Here is a 21,930-nt window from a genome sequence, read left to right as displayed (position 1 = left end):
AATATAAACAGTTTAGTTAGTTTTGTGCAGTGTTTTTATTCTTCTGGTCAGAACAAAATACATATGGATGCACTGGCTCTGAAATATAAATTGTATAATTTCAGTGATTCAACATATGAGTTAAATGCTCTCATATTTGCATTTAAAACTGGCATTTCACTATACATATAAAGATAAACGGTAAAATTCAGGATGAAAATTTAAAATTTTAATTTTTTCTTTTCTTAGAACATTAAATAGCAAATTTAAAAAAAAACACCATGAGAAGTTAAGAAAAAGATAGTGGGAAGAAAAAGTTTCATTTTTAGTACTTTTACAATATAGTTTCCTGCATTTTGAACAAAGAGTTCTACACTTTTATTTGCACTGGATACAGTAAACTATGTAGCTTGACATGCCATGACAATAACCATAGCACTAATAGCATTAAAATCAGTACACTAAACATCAGGAAACATTTCTTATAAATTGAGAAATATGTAAGTTCCTCATAACCAACACAAGGCACTGTGGTGGGAAGGGTTTAACACTACTTGCAGAAATTTAATTTCCTCCTAACTAGGTGTGACTGGATCTCAAGGCAGGTTTCATTTAACGTTGTGGAGAAATATTTGTTCCAAGCACCTGTGGTTTTATGTACTTTCCCCAGCAGCCTTTAAGCTCCTTGAATGCTAAAATTATATTTCACGCAACTTAAACTATATTCAAACCACGTCAGTGCTCCAGGCAAATGCCCTCAGAGCTCTTTTCTATTTGTGCTTAGGTGCTAGCTCTCAGCATGTTTTCATTACCAACCATCAGTTAAAGGATGCTTTGTCTGTGCTTGTGAATAAGTGGAGTATCCAGGAATATATTTCTTCAATGGGTAGAATGTAACCAATGACTGAGAGGTGGGGAGCTGTTAACACTCTGCTTCCTTTGCAACTGATTGAAATAATTTCAGATATTACCCAAATTCCCTTCAGAGATTCCCTGTGGAATTGAGACAAAGTCATTCTCTTTGTGGTGTTTGATCTCCCACACTTGCTTGACTGTTTTCTTTGTCCTTTCCACTTTCCCATTACCTTACTGGTTCCTTCTAGAAAGCAGCCTCATAAATTTCCTTTAAGCAAAATCTTGTCTCAGAGGCTGCTTAAGAGGAAACCCAATCAAACTAAGGCACTAAAAGAAATTAAAATATTTAATGAGAATAACAGGCAACTTGTTTGTTGAATTCAATTGAGAATTGTGTATACAAAGGTAGAATTTCTTATGTAATTAAATAGTCCATTACTGTAAGTTTTCTTGATAATACCCATGAACACCATGACATCTAAGCATTTAAGTATCTCATTTTGTCAGGGTTCATTGTGAAGGCTCTGGCTGCATTAAAAAACAAAATAGGTCTCATTTTGAATTCCATATCCCATTGCTTACCCTTACTTCATGTTCATGTTGTAACTGAATATTAGTGAGATTTTTATATAATTATGAATAAAATGTAGGCTTATATTGATCCAAAAGCTTAATATATTTACTCATATTTAGCCATAAATAGAATAATTTTACATTTTCTTCTACTTCAATGGTTTTTCCCTTTAAAAACGTTTATTCCATATAGCATGAGTTTGCAATATATTTGAAGAAAAAAACAGGTATTGAGATTAGCAAGCCTGTGAGCATCATATGTCAGAAAATAAATGCAGTCATGAATGAGGAAATAAAATGATCACAATTAATGGAAATTATTTTAAAAATCAGTAGTATCAATAAAGTTGACTCAGGAGTTTTATTCAAGTGAAGTACACCAACCATTTCAAACAGTTTTATTTTAAGAAACTCTAGCACTTAGAGACTGAATATGAGTCAAATAATGAAGGTATTTTTCAGAAATCCAAGTTGTGAACCCTAAGTAATCTATGTTAATTTTAAAGAATATTTGTTTTTATCATAGGTCATTCTAAAAGAATAAAAGCGAGATGTTTTGCCACCTTTACATAGCATTCATTCTTCTCACTTTTCTCCCATCAAGTAACAGTCACTGTTGAGTGTTTTGCATGAGTGTTTGTGTGTGTGTATTACATACAATATGATACATATTATATATACATGATATATATGGCATATATTATGTTATATATATTTATGAAAGGGGAGAAACTGAAGAATTGAGAGTACACACAAGGAACAGTTTTGAAAAGTCATGAAGAATCTCCACTTGTATAAGTGAGTTTCTCCATATTCTCCTAAGTCAAAGAGACAGGAAGATACAATGTTGTCACATAAATACTCAACATCACTAATCATCAGAGAAATGCAAATCAAAACCACAATGAGATACCATCTCACACCAGTCAGAATGGCTGTTATTATAAATTTTAAAAACAATGGATGCTAACTAGGCTGCGGAGAAAGGAAATGCTATACACTGCTGGTACGAATGTAAACTATGTCAGCCAGTATGGAAAGCAGCACTTTGAAGACTTCCTAAAGAACTTAAAACAGAATTACCAGTCAACCCAACAATCTCATTACCTGGTATATACCCCGCAAAAAAACAAAATATTCTATCAAGAAGACACATGCACTCTTGTGTTCATTACAACTCTATTCACAATAGCAAAGACATGGAATCAAGCTGGGTGCCCATCAATGATGGATTGGATAAAGAAAATGCGGCACATATGCACCAGGGAATACTGTATATGCAGCCCTAAAAAAGAACAAAATCATGTCCTTTGCAGCAACATGGATGCAGCTGAAGACCATTATCTTGGGAGAATTAAAGCGGGAACAGAAATACTGCATGTTTTCACTTATAAGTGGGAACTAAACTTTGGGTACTCACGGACATAAAGATGGCAGTGATAGAACCTGGGGACTACCGGAGTTGGGGAGGGAGGATAAGGGGGAAGTGTTGAACAACTAACTAAAGGGTACTATGCTCAGTTCCTCAGTAACAAAATTATTCATACCCCAAACCTCAGCATCACACAATATACCCAGGTAACAAATCTACATATGTACCTCCTGATTCTAAAATAAATGTTGATAAATAAATTACATGACCCTACTGAAAATAAATAACTAAATGCTCCTCATAAAGCATTTTCAGGATAAAATATTTTGGGACATTATAATCACTCATTCTGCCAACGTATCTATTCTGATATAGATTTATTTTAAGAGCAACATGAGGTCATGGATCTTTTTTTCTATGTTAATCTTCAAGTTTAGCCAAGTTTCTAAATTATTGCTTTTCTTAATGAATTAAGAACGATTTGGCCTTTGTTTGAATTTTGGAGTCATCCCAGTGACGTTTGAAGATATAATAGCTAATAATTTTACTAATTTACTCATTAAACACATTTTTATTATACATCCAATATGTTCCAGAAACATATTCTATTGCTGTAATAAAAAAATAACTAATTCTCCTAAATAATGAGAAATAAAAGGAAATTTCACACATAGTGTGATTAATGAAGGGCTATGCAATTCTCCCTAATCCCCCAAATTTCTTACTAATTTGTAATGGAACCTAATTACATTTTATACCCTTTGCTCTAAGTCTTCACAGTTTTTAAAAGCAGTCACTTTACTATAAATCCTTTAAAAAATAAAATATAAAGCATACATCAATTAATAAAATGCACCACTAATTTAGAACTAGAAGGTGGAAAAGTTTACCAGGAGATAAGTGAGATTAAAAGGGAGGCAATAGGGCCAGGCGCAGTGGCTCACTCCTGTAATCCCAGCACTTTGGGAGGCTGAAGTGAGTGGATCACCTGAGGTCGGGAGTTCGAAACCAGCCTGACAAACATAGTGAAACCCTGTCTCCACTAAAAATACAAAAAATTAGCTGGCCATGGTGGCGGGTGCCTGTAATCCCAGCCATTCGTGAGGCTGCGGCAGGAGAATCGCTTGAACCCAGGAGGCGGAAGTTGCATTGAGCCGAGATGATATCATTGTACTCCAGCCTGGGCAACAAGAGCGAAATTCCTTTTCAAAAAAAAAAAAACGAAAAAGGGAGGCAATAGGTCACAAAGGTAAACTTTAGAAACTTGCCATTTGGCCTTTGAGCATTTCTTTTAGAAGATGACTAAGTGTGCGGTTGTGTGTTCATGTATATGTAAGGTGAGATAACTTCATTCAAACCTAGCTTAAAATATATATATTTTATAAATGTAACTTTTGTTGATGCCAGTCCTTATTTGATCATTTACTGATGTGAAAATTAGAATTTGAGAATATTAATCTTAATATTAAATCACATATACTATCTTGTCCATATATACCTTAATGTTTTTACCAATCTGTGAAGCATATCTTACAGTTCTCTGATAAATAATATGACTAGTAAACAAGTAAAAGCATACAGAAAGGTGACCTTTAAGAGCCTTCAACAGCTTTAATTCAGTGGCAGTACAATTTATTTAACCTTTTGGAAAGTACTCAGTTTTGACAATGATTTTACTTTTCAAAGTTATACAATCATGTTAGAAAATGTACTTTATATTTATTCATAACCTTTTGTATATAGTGCCAGTTATTAAGTAGCATAGCTTCTTTAAATTTCTGGTAGAAATTAAAGTTTATGTACAGACTATTTGCTTAAATTATATATGCATTTATATTGCCTGATTATTGTATTTCTGTTATATATGTGTGTATACACACACAGCACATTTATGTATACAGATTCATGACTATATATTTATATATAAATATAGATATACAGATATATATCTTTTTCACCCTCTCAGACTGTAGACTCCTCAAGGTCAAAGACATGTCTTGTTTATAAGTTTACCTCCAAAACCTAGCACAATACCTAGTTTATTGAGTTTAAGAACTCAATAAATGTTCATAGAATGAGTAAAATTTGAGATAGGCCATAGCAATTATCTTATATGTTCTTATATAAACAGTAATAAAAGCAGCAACTTGAAGTGATTTAGGATGAGAAAAACAAAAGTTTTAAAACTCCACAGTAAAAAACTTGACAGCAATGAACATCAGGTTTTAAAAAACAATGACACATTTGGAATATTACTCTGGTATCTCTATATAGAACATATTGTATCTCAAAGTAGCAATATAAATTTCATTGCTGCGTGTATATGTGTATAGTATTTATATAGCTCAAAAAACTCTCATATTAGGTATGTCAATGACCTATGACTGGCAATTTGGTAGATGTTAAGATATGTCTAAATTTGAATAAAATTTACAAAATGATCAGGATATTACAGAAAATTGTGTAAATGCTTTATCTATAACTTTCAATAGTTACTTTGATGTGTTGGATGATCCTTTTTTGGCTTTTTTCCTAGTATTTAATGTAATTTTTAGTAGATTTCAGAAATAGTGGAAATGTGGCTTGTTGTATCTTCCCCGTAACTCTCTCTAAATGATAATATACATTTTAGATTATTAAAATCTTACATTAAATATCTTTGTCAAAATAATTGCATTTTACTCGACGTTTTGCTTTTCTCCCAAGAACTATTATAAGCTGTAGGGATGACTGAACTTTTTTATATGCTTAGATGACCTTTCTTGCTGTTTGTTTCTCAGATTATACTTTTAGGTTATCATTAATTGTGTTTGAATGTCTTCACTATTTGGAAAACATTGACTATTGATTTTTTAATGCAGAAAATTGATATTGCATTCATGAGGAGGGGAAAAGAAAGATGGATCTACAGTGTACAGACTCTTTAAAAAAATGTTCCATGGTTGCCCCCTGAATACCACAGGGTAATTAAAATCAGTACTTTACAATAGTGTGCTATTCTCTTTCTTTATTATTCTAACTGAACTTTTTTAAAGCACAAATATCATCAGCTTTTAAAATTATTCCAAAACATACAGAAAAAACCCTACTGCTAACATTATTCTTAATATTTAAAATATCATTACAGTTACCAACTGAACACTTTTTGTTACATTTGCTACTTTAAAAAAATATAAATCTAAAAAGAGTAATTTTAAAATAATGCACTTGGAAATTACTGCAGAATATGATATTAGAGAAGTAAAATGCTTTTAAATACAGAAAGTATATAATCATTATATATCACTCTTACCCTTTTCTGCTCCATACTGGGCAGATGTTCTAGGTTAACCTTTCCTCCATCATCACCCAGTGATCACCTGGTATTTGAAATGTTCATTGGACTTAATCAGACAGTCATTACCTCCCTAGACTTCAAATAGCTTTTTTTAAAATTCCTCTTGGGTTTAGGTGTGCTATATCTAAACAGTGTTATTGTAGGTAAGATTTTGCTTAACCTTTGAGAAGAATTATGTCCAAAATTTTCATTCATTTATCTCACAATATAGCAGCCATTTTTTCCTTAATTAACTCTTATCTCTCTCAAAGTCATATTGTCACAATAATTATACAATTTACATGGGATTTCTAAAATCAAGGAAAAGAAACTCAGTGTCAGATCAAATCTTGACTCTTCTTATGTCTTGTTATTTCTCTTGTCTTGCAAAGGGTGAGCCTATAAGGATTTAAGAGGCAGACACTGATGATGGGTTGGACTATAAAATTAGAGATGGAAAATTAAGTGGATCAAAAGCTCCAGGCCGGGCTCGGTGGCTCACACCTGTAATTGCAGCACTTTGGGAGGCCGAGGCGGGTGGATCACGAGGTCAGGAGATCGAGACCATCCTGGCTAACACAGTGAAACCCCGTCTCTACTAAAAATACAAAAAATTAGCCGGGCGTGGTGGCTGGCGCCTGTAGTCCCAGCTACTTGGGAGGATGAGGTAGGAGAATGGTGTGAACCTGGGAGGGTGAGCTTGCAGTGAGTCGAGATGGCATGACTGCACTCCAGACTCAGCAACAAAGTGAGACTCCATCAAAAAAAAAAAAAAAAAGCACCAAAGTAAATTCTTTCATCACATGCAAATACACACACACACATGCACAAACACCTGCATTCACCGGCACATGCACACATAACTGGAATGTGCAAAGAGCAGACATGTACAAGAATATGATTTCATAAGGAATTCCCATCAGCATTTACAATGAGAAAGCCAGGAGCCCAAAACCAGTATTATTACCTCCAAATTCTAATTATTTTAAACTATACAATGATACTTATTCCCAAAATTACATCTTAATTTTATGAACACAAAATGATGCATTAAAAAATCTGTTTTATTACACAAGTTTACCCTTGATTTGATCAGAACACTGAAATAATTGCAGAAGTAATTTCCATAGTGATCATTAAACAATATGAAAATGAAGTTATTGCATCTCATATTTTTTGTCTTTATTCAATTATAATTTATTCCATCATATCTTTGCATGTTAAGTAATTACTGATCAAGAGCCTGCTAAGTACCAAGAGTTGTATGCTAAATCTGTGCATGCAATGACAAAAAATGTGTAGCCTTTCTTACAGTGTAGTGCAAGATACACACACACATACAGGCACAGAGGAAGAGACATGTTTATTAAGCAAAACATGCAACACATACATAAATACACTTAAATGCGTGTACACAAATACATTTAGGTGGACTACACCATGGAACCCAAGAAAGGACATTGTGAAAATGCTATATTTAAGCTGAGAATAAAAAAAAATAAGTGGAACTCAGTCAGACACATATTTAAAAGTTGGGGAGAGAGCTAGTCTACTTGCTATCTCAACAAAAATGTAAAATTATAAGTTTCAAGAGCTGGAAACCATTTCAGGCAACTATAGTGATCTCTTTCCAAATGAATGAAGACATTATTAAAGAAAATAGTGCTCATAAATGCTGTCAGAATAACATTAGAAACCTTAGCTTTATGTCAAGTATAAATCAATCCTTTCAACACTTATATCTTTCAAAAATCTCCAAGGCAACAAAAATCCATCAAAAGTAATAGTGCCAGTGAATGCCTGGAGGGCAGCCATCTTATTTTCTAGGTCCAAATAGGAAACTGCAAGTGTGCAAGAGAAGTCTAACTTACTCAGCATTGACAAAATGAGACCAATAAAAGCTGTGCATCTTCATGCTCTATTTCAGATGACTAAATTTCTCTGGCTTTAAGCTCTTAGTAGGTTTAACCAGATGTGTCACTGTTCTCATGGCCTGTTGTTTCTGGCATACATTTTATTGCTGCTCCAGATGTTCAGTTTCGCTGGCTGTGCCCATCATACACATCTTGTGTCTCAAAACTCTGAATTATTTCTTACCGAGGATTACAATTTATTTGTTTATTTGAATCTGAGGCAGTTAATCTATTTGCTTAAGAAATATATAAACATTATTTGTGAATAGAAGAGAGTGTTAGAAGGTGAAAGAGATGGAATTATATAAACAAGTTGTAATAAATAAATACTAGTCCACAATCATAAAATGTTAGTGCTGGAGAAAATCTAGAGATGCTCTGATCGAAATATCCTTACATAAATATAAATAAGCATTTCATGCCAGATTAGCCAAGATGTTAGACAGTAGAGATAAGATTAAACTAAGGTTTCTTAAGAGGTAGTTTTGAAGAATTTGCACCATACTGCAGCAATTGTCTCACTCAGGAGTCAGCAAAATATGGCCCATGGAGCCAAAGCCAGTCGGCTGCCTGTGTTTAAATGTGCAGTTTTATTGGAGCACAGCCATGCCTATTTATGCTCATTCCTTTACCTATTTTCTATGGTTCCTTTCCAATGCCACTTTGAGCACTAGTGACAGAAACCATACGGCCTGCAAAGCCTAATACATGTACTATTAGTCCTTTGGAGAAAAAGTTTGCTGACCCCTGTTCTAACTCTTAATTATTTATAATCCTATAAATAATTGTGCTCAATTTCAACTTCTGAAAGAGTTTGAAATATGTGGTGGTCATAGTAATTATTTTGGATTTGGATGATTATCATAAAATCACAAATTGTTGTGGCTGAAAAGGGCCATATAGGACATTCAGTTCAATTCCCAGTTGATGAAATGTGTCTTTTATTCTGTGTCTGACAGATGCCCATTTAGGCTTTGCTTGAATAATTCTGCTGAAGGGAACTAGAATACTTCCTGTAGCAGGGTATCGCACGGATGGACAACACTACTAGTTGGAATAAAACTTTGATGTTTTGAAATATCTCTGATTTTTAATCTTTACTGATTATATAGTCCAATCTGCACAGACATCAGAAGACAAATAGACAACCTCTATATGCTAGACCTTCAAGTGATTTAACTTTCTAACGTGGCAAATTGCACCAATCTTCCTATTTTCTGGATAAACATATGCCATGTATTTTCACTCTCAAACCACTAACCATCCTCTTTATTGTTCCCTGGATGCTGTCTTAATTTGTAAGTTTTGTACTTTAAATGTGGCACCCAGAATTGTAAAAATATATAAATTTAAAAAGTTCTGTGCAATGTATACCCTTTCATTAATACTGGACAGATTACATAATGTCTCTATATTATGGTGATAACAACATTGTAACATAGCAGTACTGTAAAAATAAAGTGAGTTACTATCTTACGGGTTCAGTACACTGGAGAAACAGATTATATTCAGCAAATATTAGTTTTTTTTTCCCCAGGGTTTTCCTTTCTTTATAGGAATTTATTTGCATATAAAAAATAATTAAGACATACGTCTTGCTCCAACATAGCTCATATTTTATTAGAGAAGATTGACACCTAACCAAATAATTGCAATGCAACTAAATAAGTTCTCAATTATAATGTCCTAGATAACATAGGAAATAAATTTCAAATGTGAATAACTCAGAAAAGATTTATAAAATGATTTAGTTTTAACAGCATATTATATTTTACTTTCCCCAACTAGGTAGCTAAATATTCATTTTGCAAAATATTTTAGATAAAAATCAGTTTTTAATGTCATGTTCAACACATCTTTTGTTGCCTCTGGGACCTAATGAAAATTATATATTATAATCATTTGTTTTATGACAGCATAAGCACAGCTTAAGACATAGAATGGCTTTCTTATGTGGCTTCCAGCAGTTTGTGAACTCATTTCTACAATAATTAAAGACCTTTTAAAGTGATTATATCTCTTTCAGATTATAGTTATTCTTTAGACAAGTAGAATTATTTTCTAAGTATCCAGTATCTTCAAAAAGCTAATGAATTTTTAAAATGTATTAGACATACTTTAAGAGTTTTGTTGTGCAGTGAAGGAGATTGCCCCAATGGCAAATCACTTTATTGTTATTTAACAATTAACATTTCTTCACTTCAGTTGTTTTTTTCTTTTAGATTTTTAACAGTTTTGGATAATTAAAAAATACACTAAAGACTACATGTGTAGGTAAGATCTAATCTGTTCACTGAGTTCTGTTTTTTTTTAACCAATTGTGTTCAGCAAACAGAGAAAGCACTTAGGAAGAAAGGTGAGTGATCATAGTAAGTAGCTGGTGATTTCCAATTTTCTTTAAAAAAATGCTCATTATTTTGTGTATGAAACAATACCTTACCAAGTCGCTGCATCATTTAAATTTATCTTTAGAAATTTAGACAATTATCACTATGGCATAGACATTTCCTTAATTCAAATAGTAATATTGGTTAAGAGTGTAGAAAAAATAGAACCCTGTAAATTATTGTATGTCACAAAAATAGCATGTAGAATCAAAAATCAATTGTATAATTTTGGGGATTTTTTTTTGCAAAAGTACTACTCTTAAGAATTATATCAAGTTCTATATGATAAGAAAGAGGTTAAACTAAAATGGTTGGATAAATATGCTAGGCAGCACTTATCTCTAGTGGTCCAAAACTGTGTTTCTAAATGTACAGGTTGTATGTAAGAAAGACAATGCTATTATTTTCTAGAAGGTGTTAGGCACTAGGATTTAATGTATATCAAAGAAAGGATTACAACAGAAATGACAATGTTTGTTCTTTGTGTAATCAATTCAGTGAAGTTACAAGACAGGAAAATTACTTTAAAGAACATTCACCCTTACTGCACGTGGTGATTGCAGATGACCAGTGGGCACTATCAAATTAGAGTATTAGTTGAAGAGAAACTTTTCGAATTTCTAGCCTCACTATTAAGTGAATTTCTCTTCATTCCAGCTCTCTTGCATTGAGAGAAACTTGCCATTGAAACAGTAAAATTAGTTTGCTCCTCTGAAATTTCAGGAAAAAAAAGACAATTTTGAAATGTGGAATTTCTAAGACAGTAAAGAATGTGGTTGCTTCAAAAGCTGAACACAAAAGATTCTAAGGATTATGGAGGTAGGAGTTTGATGTGCTGAATACAATGAACTGTTAATTAGTATTTACCTTACTCCTGTGTCCCTGTGTTCCCAGAGGGCTTATGGAAGACAGTCAAATGGTGATAATAGTAATTCTGTAAGAATTACTATTCTTACATTCTTACAAAGACAGCATTTGGGCCTACAATATTTTTGTTTAAATAATTAAAATTGTACTCTTATTTTTGTGGGTTTTTTGTATGTATTATAGTTAAACATCTACATGCTCTTGTAAAATTAGCAGATATATTAATGAATAAATAAGTGGAAACAAGGATATGAATTAATTAATTAATGTTCAATAAGTAAATCAACCGTTTTCTTAAATTTCATTCTATCAGCAGAGAAATTCATTAGGAAAATTTTAGTCACAATCTAGATAACATATGTTTATGTTGAGGTGTACAAATATATTTTCAAGTGCCATTTTTTCTGGATCTCAGAATTGAACAGAAGAAGCTGAAAATGTACGTTCATTAATTTATCTGATAACCAAATTATGTCTTCATTTTGGAAACATTATAGTGAGGAGAAATTGATTTATCCTCTAGAATAATTGAACACGTTCCCTAGAAATGGGAGCAGATTTAAAGTCACAATTATAATTTTTTTCTGTCCTAATCTTTTTAATATGGAACAGTTTATACATCTTTGCTATGCACAAGATTCCCTGAAGGATATGTTAAAAATATAGTTTCACGTCCATACAAAACAGTTGGATTGCATAGGTGCAGGAATTTGTAACTTGTATTACATTGCCTTCCTTTAATTTTCTGTATTAACTGGATATTTGCTGCCTTTTTTTCTTTTCTTTTCTTTTTTTTTTTTTTTTTTTTTTTTTTTTTTTTGAGACAGAGTCTCACTCTGTTGCCCAGGCTGGAGTGCAGTGGTGCGATCACAGCTCACTGTAACCTCCACCTCCCAGGTTCAAACGATTTTCCTGCCTCAGCCTCTCAAGAAGCTGGGACTACAGATGCATGCCACCACACCTGGCTAATTTTTTATATTTTTAGTAGAGACGGGGTTTCACTGAATTAGCCAGAATGGTCTTGGTCTCCTGACCTCGTGATCTCCCTGCCTCAGCCTCCCAAAGTGCTGGGATTACAGCCACCGCATGTGCTGTCTTTCTTCTTCTTATACACACTCTTATTCACTCACACACTCCTTCATAAAAAAACAATATTAAGGTTTGAAATATATTCTGAAATATATTTTTCAACATTTTATTCATGAGTGTACAATATCAAAAATGTACATAAATATGAATAAACACAGATATATGTATGTAAGAAATTTGAGGTTATTGTTTTCCCAAACTGATATTTTAATAAACACACTTCACTGCATTTTATCTTCTTAGTCACCAATACCTATTGCAAATAACTTCAAGTCAACTGTCAGGATTTTATTTTAGTAGTTCTATAGAATTTCATAGTAAACTTTCATCATAATTTCTTCTGCCATTCCACAAATCTTCAGCTTTGGAGACTGAAGACACTGAAATCACCTTTTCACCTTTATTTCATAGCTTTGTGAAGGCCAAGAAGAACAGACACAGTCAAGTGGTCATATGGTCATTCTACCAAGAGGACCCAGATATCTGTTGTCTGACCTCCATGTTCCTTGATACAGATATTTACACAGTCCGTATTGTACAAAAACCACATCAAATCTATTTTTCTTGACTAAATAAAGTCCAATACATCATTTACACCCTGTCCCCCATAAAATCCAACCACAACTTGATTCAGGAGAAGCAGAAAGATTTCCATTTTCAGAGAAATAATGAAAAACCATTTTTTAATTGCCAACTTTCCAGAATCCGTTATCTAATAATAAATATTTTATCAATAATTTTTGGTGTTCATATTTCAAATGCTCGACATTTTTGTTTGCATCATAGCTAGCAACAAAATATATATGATGCTGGAGGAAAGTTGGAGGTACTAGCCCCTACTTTGGAAATCTCTCATGGCTATTCCACCAAGTATTTACTGTCTGCTTTGCCACTTACACTATATTTTTGTTAGTTAGTATGTTTGTTCATGTCTCAGATTAGTATGAAGACATTTTATTTCAGGAAAATATAAGCTTTTTTCTTGTAAAAATAACTTCCATCAAACTGCAATTTTCTCCTACCTGAATGAAATCTAGGCTTAGCTATACACAAAATGTTAGAGTATTTTGTTGTTGTTGTTCCTACACTACCAACACTTACTACATAGCAGAAGCGTGAGTTAGCAAGAAGAAAGGTTGTTTTTCATATCCACCCATTAAATCTTGGTTTCAGTGAGTTTTCTTTCTCCATCTCTGCCATCAAGATGGCAGTTTGCTTCTAAACACATTAGGTGGGGGAGAGGTAACTATCCATGCTCATGTAATATACTTATTGCATTATTTCCCCCAGGACATAGAAGAGTTTAATCTAATGTTTATAATAATACAAGCTTTAGAAATAAGAAATAAAACATAGATTTTAAGGGATAAATTGTAGGATTTCTATTGCTTATAAAAAGAAATAGTCATGAATTAATGAACCAATACTTTTTTGTTTTCTATAAAGAAAGCTGAACAGCTTTGTGTTCATGTATATGAGGTACAATTTGTTTCATTAAGTTTCACAAATTGCCTGGAAAATGTATCTCTTGCATGCAAAATAATTTTTCTCTACTAATACAGGAATAATAACCTGATTTTAATTGATTGACCTATGCTATTTTGTATTTATGAGATAATTAGCTGTATTTGCAATTGTCTGCTTTCACTTTGAAGAAGTGCACTGCTAGGAAGTACGTGCAGGTGTTGAATCTACTTGGTGGGACTCACAAATATACTTGATGTATTAAATAGACAAGCATACCAGAAATCGTAATTCTATTTAATAAATCAATAAAAGAAGCAGTTAAAATTAGCATCTCCAAAACGTGATAAAATATTGTATGTGCCATTAAAAACTTGGTTTTTATCAACTGAATTTTATAAAATTTTGTGATATGTTATCTCTAGTTCACCTTTTTTTGTTGTTTTTTTTAATACTCATTAAGCAATAGACCAGCATTGAGTCGTACATTAGGATAACTAAATTTTTGCTACTTTCACATTCAATTTTTTATTATGATTACTCTATTTTATAGTTTTTATAAATCAAAGGAATATTAGCTCCAAGTGTAAAACCATTTGCTTCTTCTTGAAATATGATTTACTGCTTTATTCCATTTCCTCATTTTCTGACCTCAAACCCAGCTTATAATACATTTTACAAAAGACACTATTTTCAATCTGCTAGAATTCAGGGACACACCAAGGTCAATTTTTGCAAGCAGGGATTTAGTTGCATGTTTCAATAACTCTTGCAGAAATGATAAGCTATCTTCTACGGTGCACTTGTGGGTTCTCCAATCAGATGTGGCACTGAAGGAACAATAGCATTTTGCTACAGATATGGAAGGCCTCTCAGGGTATAGTGTGTTAACTACTTCAGGTTATTTAGTAGCAAAGCATTTCAAAGTCAGATGAGAGAAGAGAAAGTGAGGAAAATATTACTGTTATACTTACGTATACTGTAAAGTATGTTAAGAGTTATTTATATAAGCATTATTATTCAATATAAAACTAATATTAAATTATTTTAAAATTTGATTTGTTAAAATGTGAAATAAAAATATTGCAAGTTTGAACATATTGTTGACCACTAGAGAATTTTCAGCTTATTCTGAGATGACTTATATTGCTTTATGCATCCTTGCATATCTGGGCCCTGTTGTGGACCTTGTCATGTGGAACATGAGAAAATGTCCCTAAGCCATGGTAAGTATGATCATACCCACAACATAATGCATGACGAAAATTTTCCTTACCTTCATGATTTCCAAATAAATCTGTGAGATATTAGATAGAAAGAAAGAACTAGCACACTATTTGATGTTTAAAGTAGTCTGAGTAAGCCTGTAAACAAATCCTCAAAAATCAAATTCTACTTTTCATACCCTCATACATCAAGTTGTATGCTGTATTTTGGTTCTTTCTTTTTCTATTCATATCTGTCAAGTAAAACAATTTCACCAGGAATCTTTAACTCTCTAGGTTAACATATAAGGTTTACAGAGGTACTTCTATTTTATCTATTTCAACTCTCCTTCAAAGAAAATATGACATATAATTGCCCAAAGTGATTGACCTTGATGTTAGAGAGAGTTACTAGTTTTAGTATCAGTTGATTTAAATTTGAGATGTCTGTAATTCTATTTCTAGATATGATATGGTTTGATTGTGTCCTCATCCAAATCTCATCTCAAATTGTAATCCCCACACATGTTGAGGGAGGGACCTAGTGGGAGGTGATTGGATCATGGGGGCAGTTTCCCCCATGCTAGTCTCATGACAGTGAGTGAGTTCTCACGAGATATGGTGGTTTTATAAGTGGCAGATTTCCCTGCTCTCTTTCTGTCTCCTACTGCCCTGTGAAAAAGCTGCCTGCTTCCCCTTCACCTTCTGCCATGATTGTAAGTTTCCTAAGTCTCTAAAGCCATGTGGAACTGTGAGTCAATTAAACCTCTTTCCTTTATAAATTACCCAGTCTCAGGTAGTACCTTTATAGCAGTGTAAGAATGAAATAATACAATATATTTGTTAAATGAATCTATGTTTATATTGCTATAAGGTCTCAGAATTTCTTATGTTTCCACGGAAGAAACTAATCTCTCTCTCATATGACGTGTTACCCATATTTGGTTATATTTAAAGCTCAGGTCACCATATATCCTTGATATTTTTTCCCCATAAATAATTGAGAATTCCAATACCTTTTCTACTTCTGTAATGATTTTAAGGCTATTTATCCTGCTGTACTCACTTGTAGGCTTTGAGTCATTGTTATATGACCTTCTAATAAAAATTTTAAACATACAAAGTAATAAGCGTAAAAGAGAAAGTAACTACCATTTTGTTATTCTCATAATCAGGCTTCTTATATTTTATGAACCTACAGTTTGGGTGTTCTCAAAAATGTACTAGAAAATCAAGTATAAATGAAACAGGGAAGTTGTGAGAAGGAAAATAAGCAAGATAAGCCAGTAGGTGTGTAAATAAGAAAATCACTTAAAGAAACTCAAAAGGGAAAAATTAAATGATCTTATCAGCATGACAACAGCTATATGTTTAAATGAATATAAATTATGAAAGACAAATAAAAACTTGGGACCTCAATTTTGGGACCCCAATTTTCTCTCCCAAAAACGAAAACAAATTAAGCTGAAAGCCGAGTCATGCAAGAAACTGCCTTTTCTTTTGTTCCTAAGCAGATAGCTACAGATAAAAGGGTAAATATATCCACAGGTAGCTACTCTATGCTCACGTCACCTTAATGTAAAGTTTCAGTTTACTGAGCTCCAGACAAGGAATACAGAATTAACCACATCCCTACTAGCTCCTTTTCCTTTGCAACATGTGGATTACCATACCTTCTCTCTTTCCCTTCCAGCCAGCTTTTCCCCTTTAAGTACTGAAGCCTTCAAAATTTTATTTGAGGAAGAGCACAGATCACAGACTGTTTTTGTGATCTCATATATGTTTTTCTTCTGGGCATGTCTTTAACCTTGACAAAGTGAACTTTTGAATTGATTGAGGCCTGTCTCAGTACCTTTTGGTTTACAAAATGAAGCAAAACAATTGTTCTTCATAATACTCATATTAGACTCAAGAAAACCCCAAAAGATGGATAGAATATGAAATGAATTAATTGGTGAGGTGAAGGGTGGGGAGGGCTTACAAACCAAATATTTTATGCTGTAGCAAAAGATGATTTACATGCAAATTCACAAATTCAGAAATTATTAGCATTTTTACCTTTCCTAAAATGTTTTAATTAACAAAGTAAGATTCAAATGTCCCCTTTAAAAACTACATTTGTAGTATAAAAGTTTGTTTACATAATTAAATAGCAATACAGAATATTCAGTATGCCCTGAATACTTGCAGTAATGACTCTGCCTGTGGTTTCTATTGAGTAAGAGAAAGAAGCATGACCTCAGAGTATTTCAGGAAACTGTGAAACCACATTTTCTACTAAGAGGGCAGGTGATATGGTTTGGCTGTGTCCCCACCCAAATCTTATCTTGAATTATAGTTCCCATATTTCCAACGTGTGGGAGAAACCTCATGAGTGGTAATTAAATCATGGGGGATGTGTCTTTCCCTTGACGTTCTCATGATAGTGAATAAATCTCAGGAGATCTGATGGTTTTACAAAAGCCCTTTCCTTACACCAGCTCTCATTGCCTGCTGCCATGTACAATGTAAATTTGTTCTTAATTAGTCTTCTGCCATGATTGTGAGGCCTCCCCATCCATATGGAACTATGAGTCAATTAAGCCTCATTCTTTTATAAATTATCTAGTCTCATGCATGTCTTTATTAGCAGCATGAGAACAGACTAATACAAGATGTATCTCTTGGGTCTCAGGCAGCCTTAAAAGATGGGTTTCATTATTATCATTTTATTTCCTCCAGCTCAAGATAGACCCTGTAATAAAGACACTCTTTGATGAAGAAAGAGTTGGTGTCTTGATTTTGTAACTTGAAGACTATGTCATGTAGTTTTCCTGAAATGTAAATAGAACTTACTGAATACCTTCTCATATTAAACTTGAGATTATATGCTTAATTATTAAAATTATAAAACATTCTATTTTTAAAAGTATAAGTAGAACAGTACAAATTTTTAGCAACTAAGAAAATAGTTGCTTAAAAATCAACCTCAACTCCACTGACTAGTGAAGCAAATAATTGTAAAGTGTTTAGAAAATGGATTGACATAACTGGTAGGCAATACTTTTTTTATCTTTTGTTCTTCTCCTACAGGAATCATTAAATGCAATGAATTAAGGTAAAAAATTAGGTAATTTTCTGCTTTGCATCCTGTAATCTATCATAAGTGAATAATTGGGCTTCTTACTCCATTCAAATTTTGACAGTAATAAGATTTGGCAAGCAGACAGAAGATTATTATTACTATTATTTTTGCCCTGAGGCTGTTGTCTTTAAACACATGCTATTTCCAGTGGTTTCACAGATATATTTTAATTTAAAATTTTACTAAGTCTTTAACTTAAAAACTAGCATCACATAACCATTATAATTTTCAATACATGCTTTTCAGTCAAGTCAATACCAAAAATCACAAAAAATTTATACAGAAGTTGAAATAGATCATATTTCTGGTACAATTCGTGTCCAATTTTCAGGTTACGCTCTGATCACAATCAGTTTACCAAGCATGAAAGTTCACATTCTGCTTGTTTCAGGGCCATGGTTATTCATTATGTATTTAGTGTTAAATATAAAATAACAATTCTTCGGATGATTGAAAATTTTATATCACACATTTTTAATTTTATAAGTCAAATGTTAAAAATAAATTCTAGATTCTTTCACATGAATGCCCGAGATTATATATATATTTCAAGAAGTGCCTTATTGAACTATGTTAATGGAGACTAAAATATGTCAATATTTTATGATAAAAAACCTTAATAGTTTTTTTTGGGAAAGATGCATGTCATATTTCAGCAATCCATATAATCTTTTATCTGTTATAATTCACTACTTCTTGTTGGTCAAGATCTTGACCAAGGTTTTTGAAGCGCAAATGTATTAGGCAACTCTTTACATTTTTGCAGTGCTGCCTGAATACTCCTTTTCAATTAAGAGCTGATGAGTGCTTTTAGACAATAAAAATTATTTTCTAAAACTGAATTGTCACAATAAGGAAGTCTTATCAAAAATGCTGTTTATTAAAATTCAGGTTTCATCACCTCTCTTTGCGTCAGTTATATTCAGAGGCTTTACAGAGAGGAGTCAAATTATAAGGAGACAACAGCCTATTAGCTGGCGTCTGGTATCTTCACAGGGTTTAAGACAATTATGATTATCTATTCAGATAGGCCTGTCAAGGCTGTTCTTTACTTCTGAAAGGTGCATTGCTCCTCATTTTCCTAGAATATTTTTATTTTTCTCATTGCACGCTAATGAGAAATGAACAAGTTGCCTAGGCCTTTCTAGGACAGTACTTTCAATGTGCACATTGTGACTTATTAATGGTTGTATAATCCTTTAGTGAAGATGTTGGGGAGTGTGGAAACCGGAGGTATCTTTAAATTAAAGTAAAAAAGATTCGGCTAGGATAGAAAATTAAATATTAGAGGGCATCACCCAAGTAAGTCTTGAAATATTATTTTGTGAATAATGATATTTTATGTGTATATATATGATGTAATAATGTATATGTGTGTGTGTGTGTAAGCTTACTGTGGTCACTTAAAAAACAAAGAAAAAGAAATGTAAAGCCTCCAATCTAGAACATGCACTGAAAAGTACTGCTCACCACAATCAAAAAGGCACAGGCACACACACACACACAGAGAAACACAAAAAGATACAGAAATACTTTTAAACATAAATATTCAATTGAAGGAATGAAATGAACTTTCAGTAGCATCTAATGGGCTAGGAATTATGCTAGATGCTTTCATATATTTAGTCATCCCAGTTATTCAAAATGTATTATGCTTCCAATGTTTAAAAATGAGGCAGAGCGATTCAGTCTATGTAACTTCAGCAAGTCACAGACTTAGTTTTCATCATTGGGATTTATACCCAGGTCTGGCTCCACTACTGTTACTACTCAGGTTTGACGTCTAAAGCATTTATTTTTCTGTCAAGAGCTCACTCGCCTTTGTGGTCTCAAGCCCACCAACACTGTCTCCAATCACTGCCTAACCCGTTGGTGGCTACTAGGTTCACTATAGTTATGACACCTTGTTCTCACAACAGATGAGTCTGTTTTAATGAAACATTTACATTTATTACTTTTATTTTTTATGAAATCAGACATGATTTTCAGTACTAGTGATTAACAAAATATAACAGTCAAAAAAATATAACTTTACATTATAAGCCATTGAAGTAAGTAATGATAAAGTGTTTAGAAAATTTCCTGGCACATAAGAGGTTAATAATAAAATTTATCTTGCTATGCTATTAGAGAGGAATCTTTTATATGCAATAATCTCAGCTGAAAAATAAGTACTTTTCTGCCTTTTAACTATAATCAGTAAACAGACTTATCATCTGTTTCAAAATGAAAATTTGACAATAGTAATATTTTAAGATTGTGCGAAACGTACATTTTTTTGTTTTTGGTCCAAAGGCTATTGTCTTCACACACTTCCCATTTTATATTAGCTTATCATAAGTATTTAAAATTGGAGTTGTAATTAGTCTTTAAGAAAAGTCTGAATCAAGTCTAAAGAAAAACACAAAGCAAGCTTCGCATTAAATTCAAAATTTTCCCTTCTCATAAATTGGGACATTATGCTTTAGCCAGATTTTTAGATTGCATCTTATCAACAATGTAACCCATATCTATGTACCAGGAAGAAATTGTGCCTCAAGTAAATAGGGAGCTTTCTGGATCCAAGACACGTCCCGGGGTGGCCTCAAACTAATGGATATCTTAACTACAAATATGATTAGTATATATCCTATACAAAATCTCTTAATATTCCCCAAATTCTTCAAAATAAAATTCACACTAGTAAATAGTACAAGTTCTCTTCTTGCTTACTTGTAACTAGCTCTCTACCATCATCTATGACCTTTATTTTTGTTTTGCATTATACTGAGCTAATATTCACTGTCTTATAATGTTATCTTGCCTCCCATCTTCACCACACACCACCTTCTTTCCACTCCTATTTATATGTATATGTACAATTATTTCCCACCCTTCATTATTCATTTCAGTTATTCTTTCTTCCAGAAAACCTCCTCCAGAAACTTTTTTAACAGTAAGATTGGTAAACACTTACTTTAGCCCTAAAGCCTTCGTACCGCTATTGCACAGTATTTCTCTCTGCCTAAACCTTCTCTAAACTTGAGGCTCCTTAAAGACTATTTCTTATCATCCATGTATATTAAAGACCTAAATTACATTATAAAAAATTGATAAACTAGACAATAATTAATTTTCTGGTTTATCCACCACAAAAACTTCTTCAATCCTAATCTATATGTCCTGCAAATTCAATGTTTTAAACATAACTATGGTGAAATCAATAGAGTATTTTAGATACATCACCTTAAAAAAATCACATATGTGTACGTCTATATATACATATCTTTGCAATCTGATTTAATTTTATCTAGACTCAACTGTAATCAAAGTGCAGCTTCAGTTTAAATTACCAGTGCCATCACTATAGATGGGCACATCAGGATGATTGCTCTGGCTCTGTGCTATTAAGGGAAAGGCACCTGATCTAACTAATTCAAAGAAGTAGCAGGTAGGAGGAGAAGAAAGGGGATCCACCACGTGGTAGTAATTAGAAGTTAAGAAAGAGGATCATACACTCCATTGAATATAGGCTGTCTTCTAGCCACGGAAAGACTGAGTTAGGGCAACGCTGCTGAACGCCCACTTCTACATTTGACTCCTGCATTTTCCTGATTCTTTCTATGTGTACACCTTCTAATTTTCTTTTAATCAGTTCTCTCATTTATAGAAAGAGAACAGGTAAAGAAAAACTCAGACCATCCTTTACATACTAGATAAATTCTTGCCAATGTAACAGAGTTTTTAAAATCAGTTCAATTCAGTCCCCTAAATGTGGCTCTCCTGTTATTTATTCTTCATGGCTGT

Source organism: Pan troglodytes, chromosome 3 (genome assembly GCF_028858775.2).
Source record: "Pan troglodytes isolate AG18354 chromosome 3, NHGRI_mPanTro3-v2.0_pri, whole genome shotgun sequence".
Classification (NCBI taxonomy): domain Eukaryota; kingdom Metazoa; phylum Chordata; class Mammalia; order Primates; family Hominidae; genus Pan; species Pan troglodytes.
The sequence above is the reverse complement of the archived record's forward strand: the minus strand, read 5'-3'. Positions refer to the sequence as shown.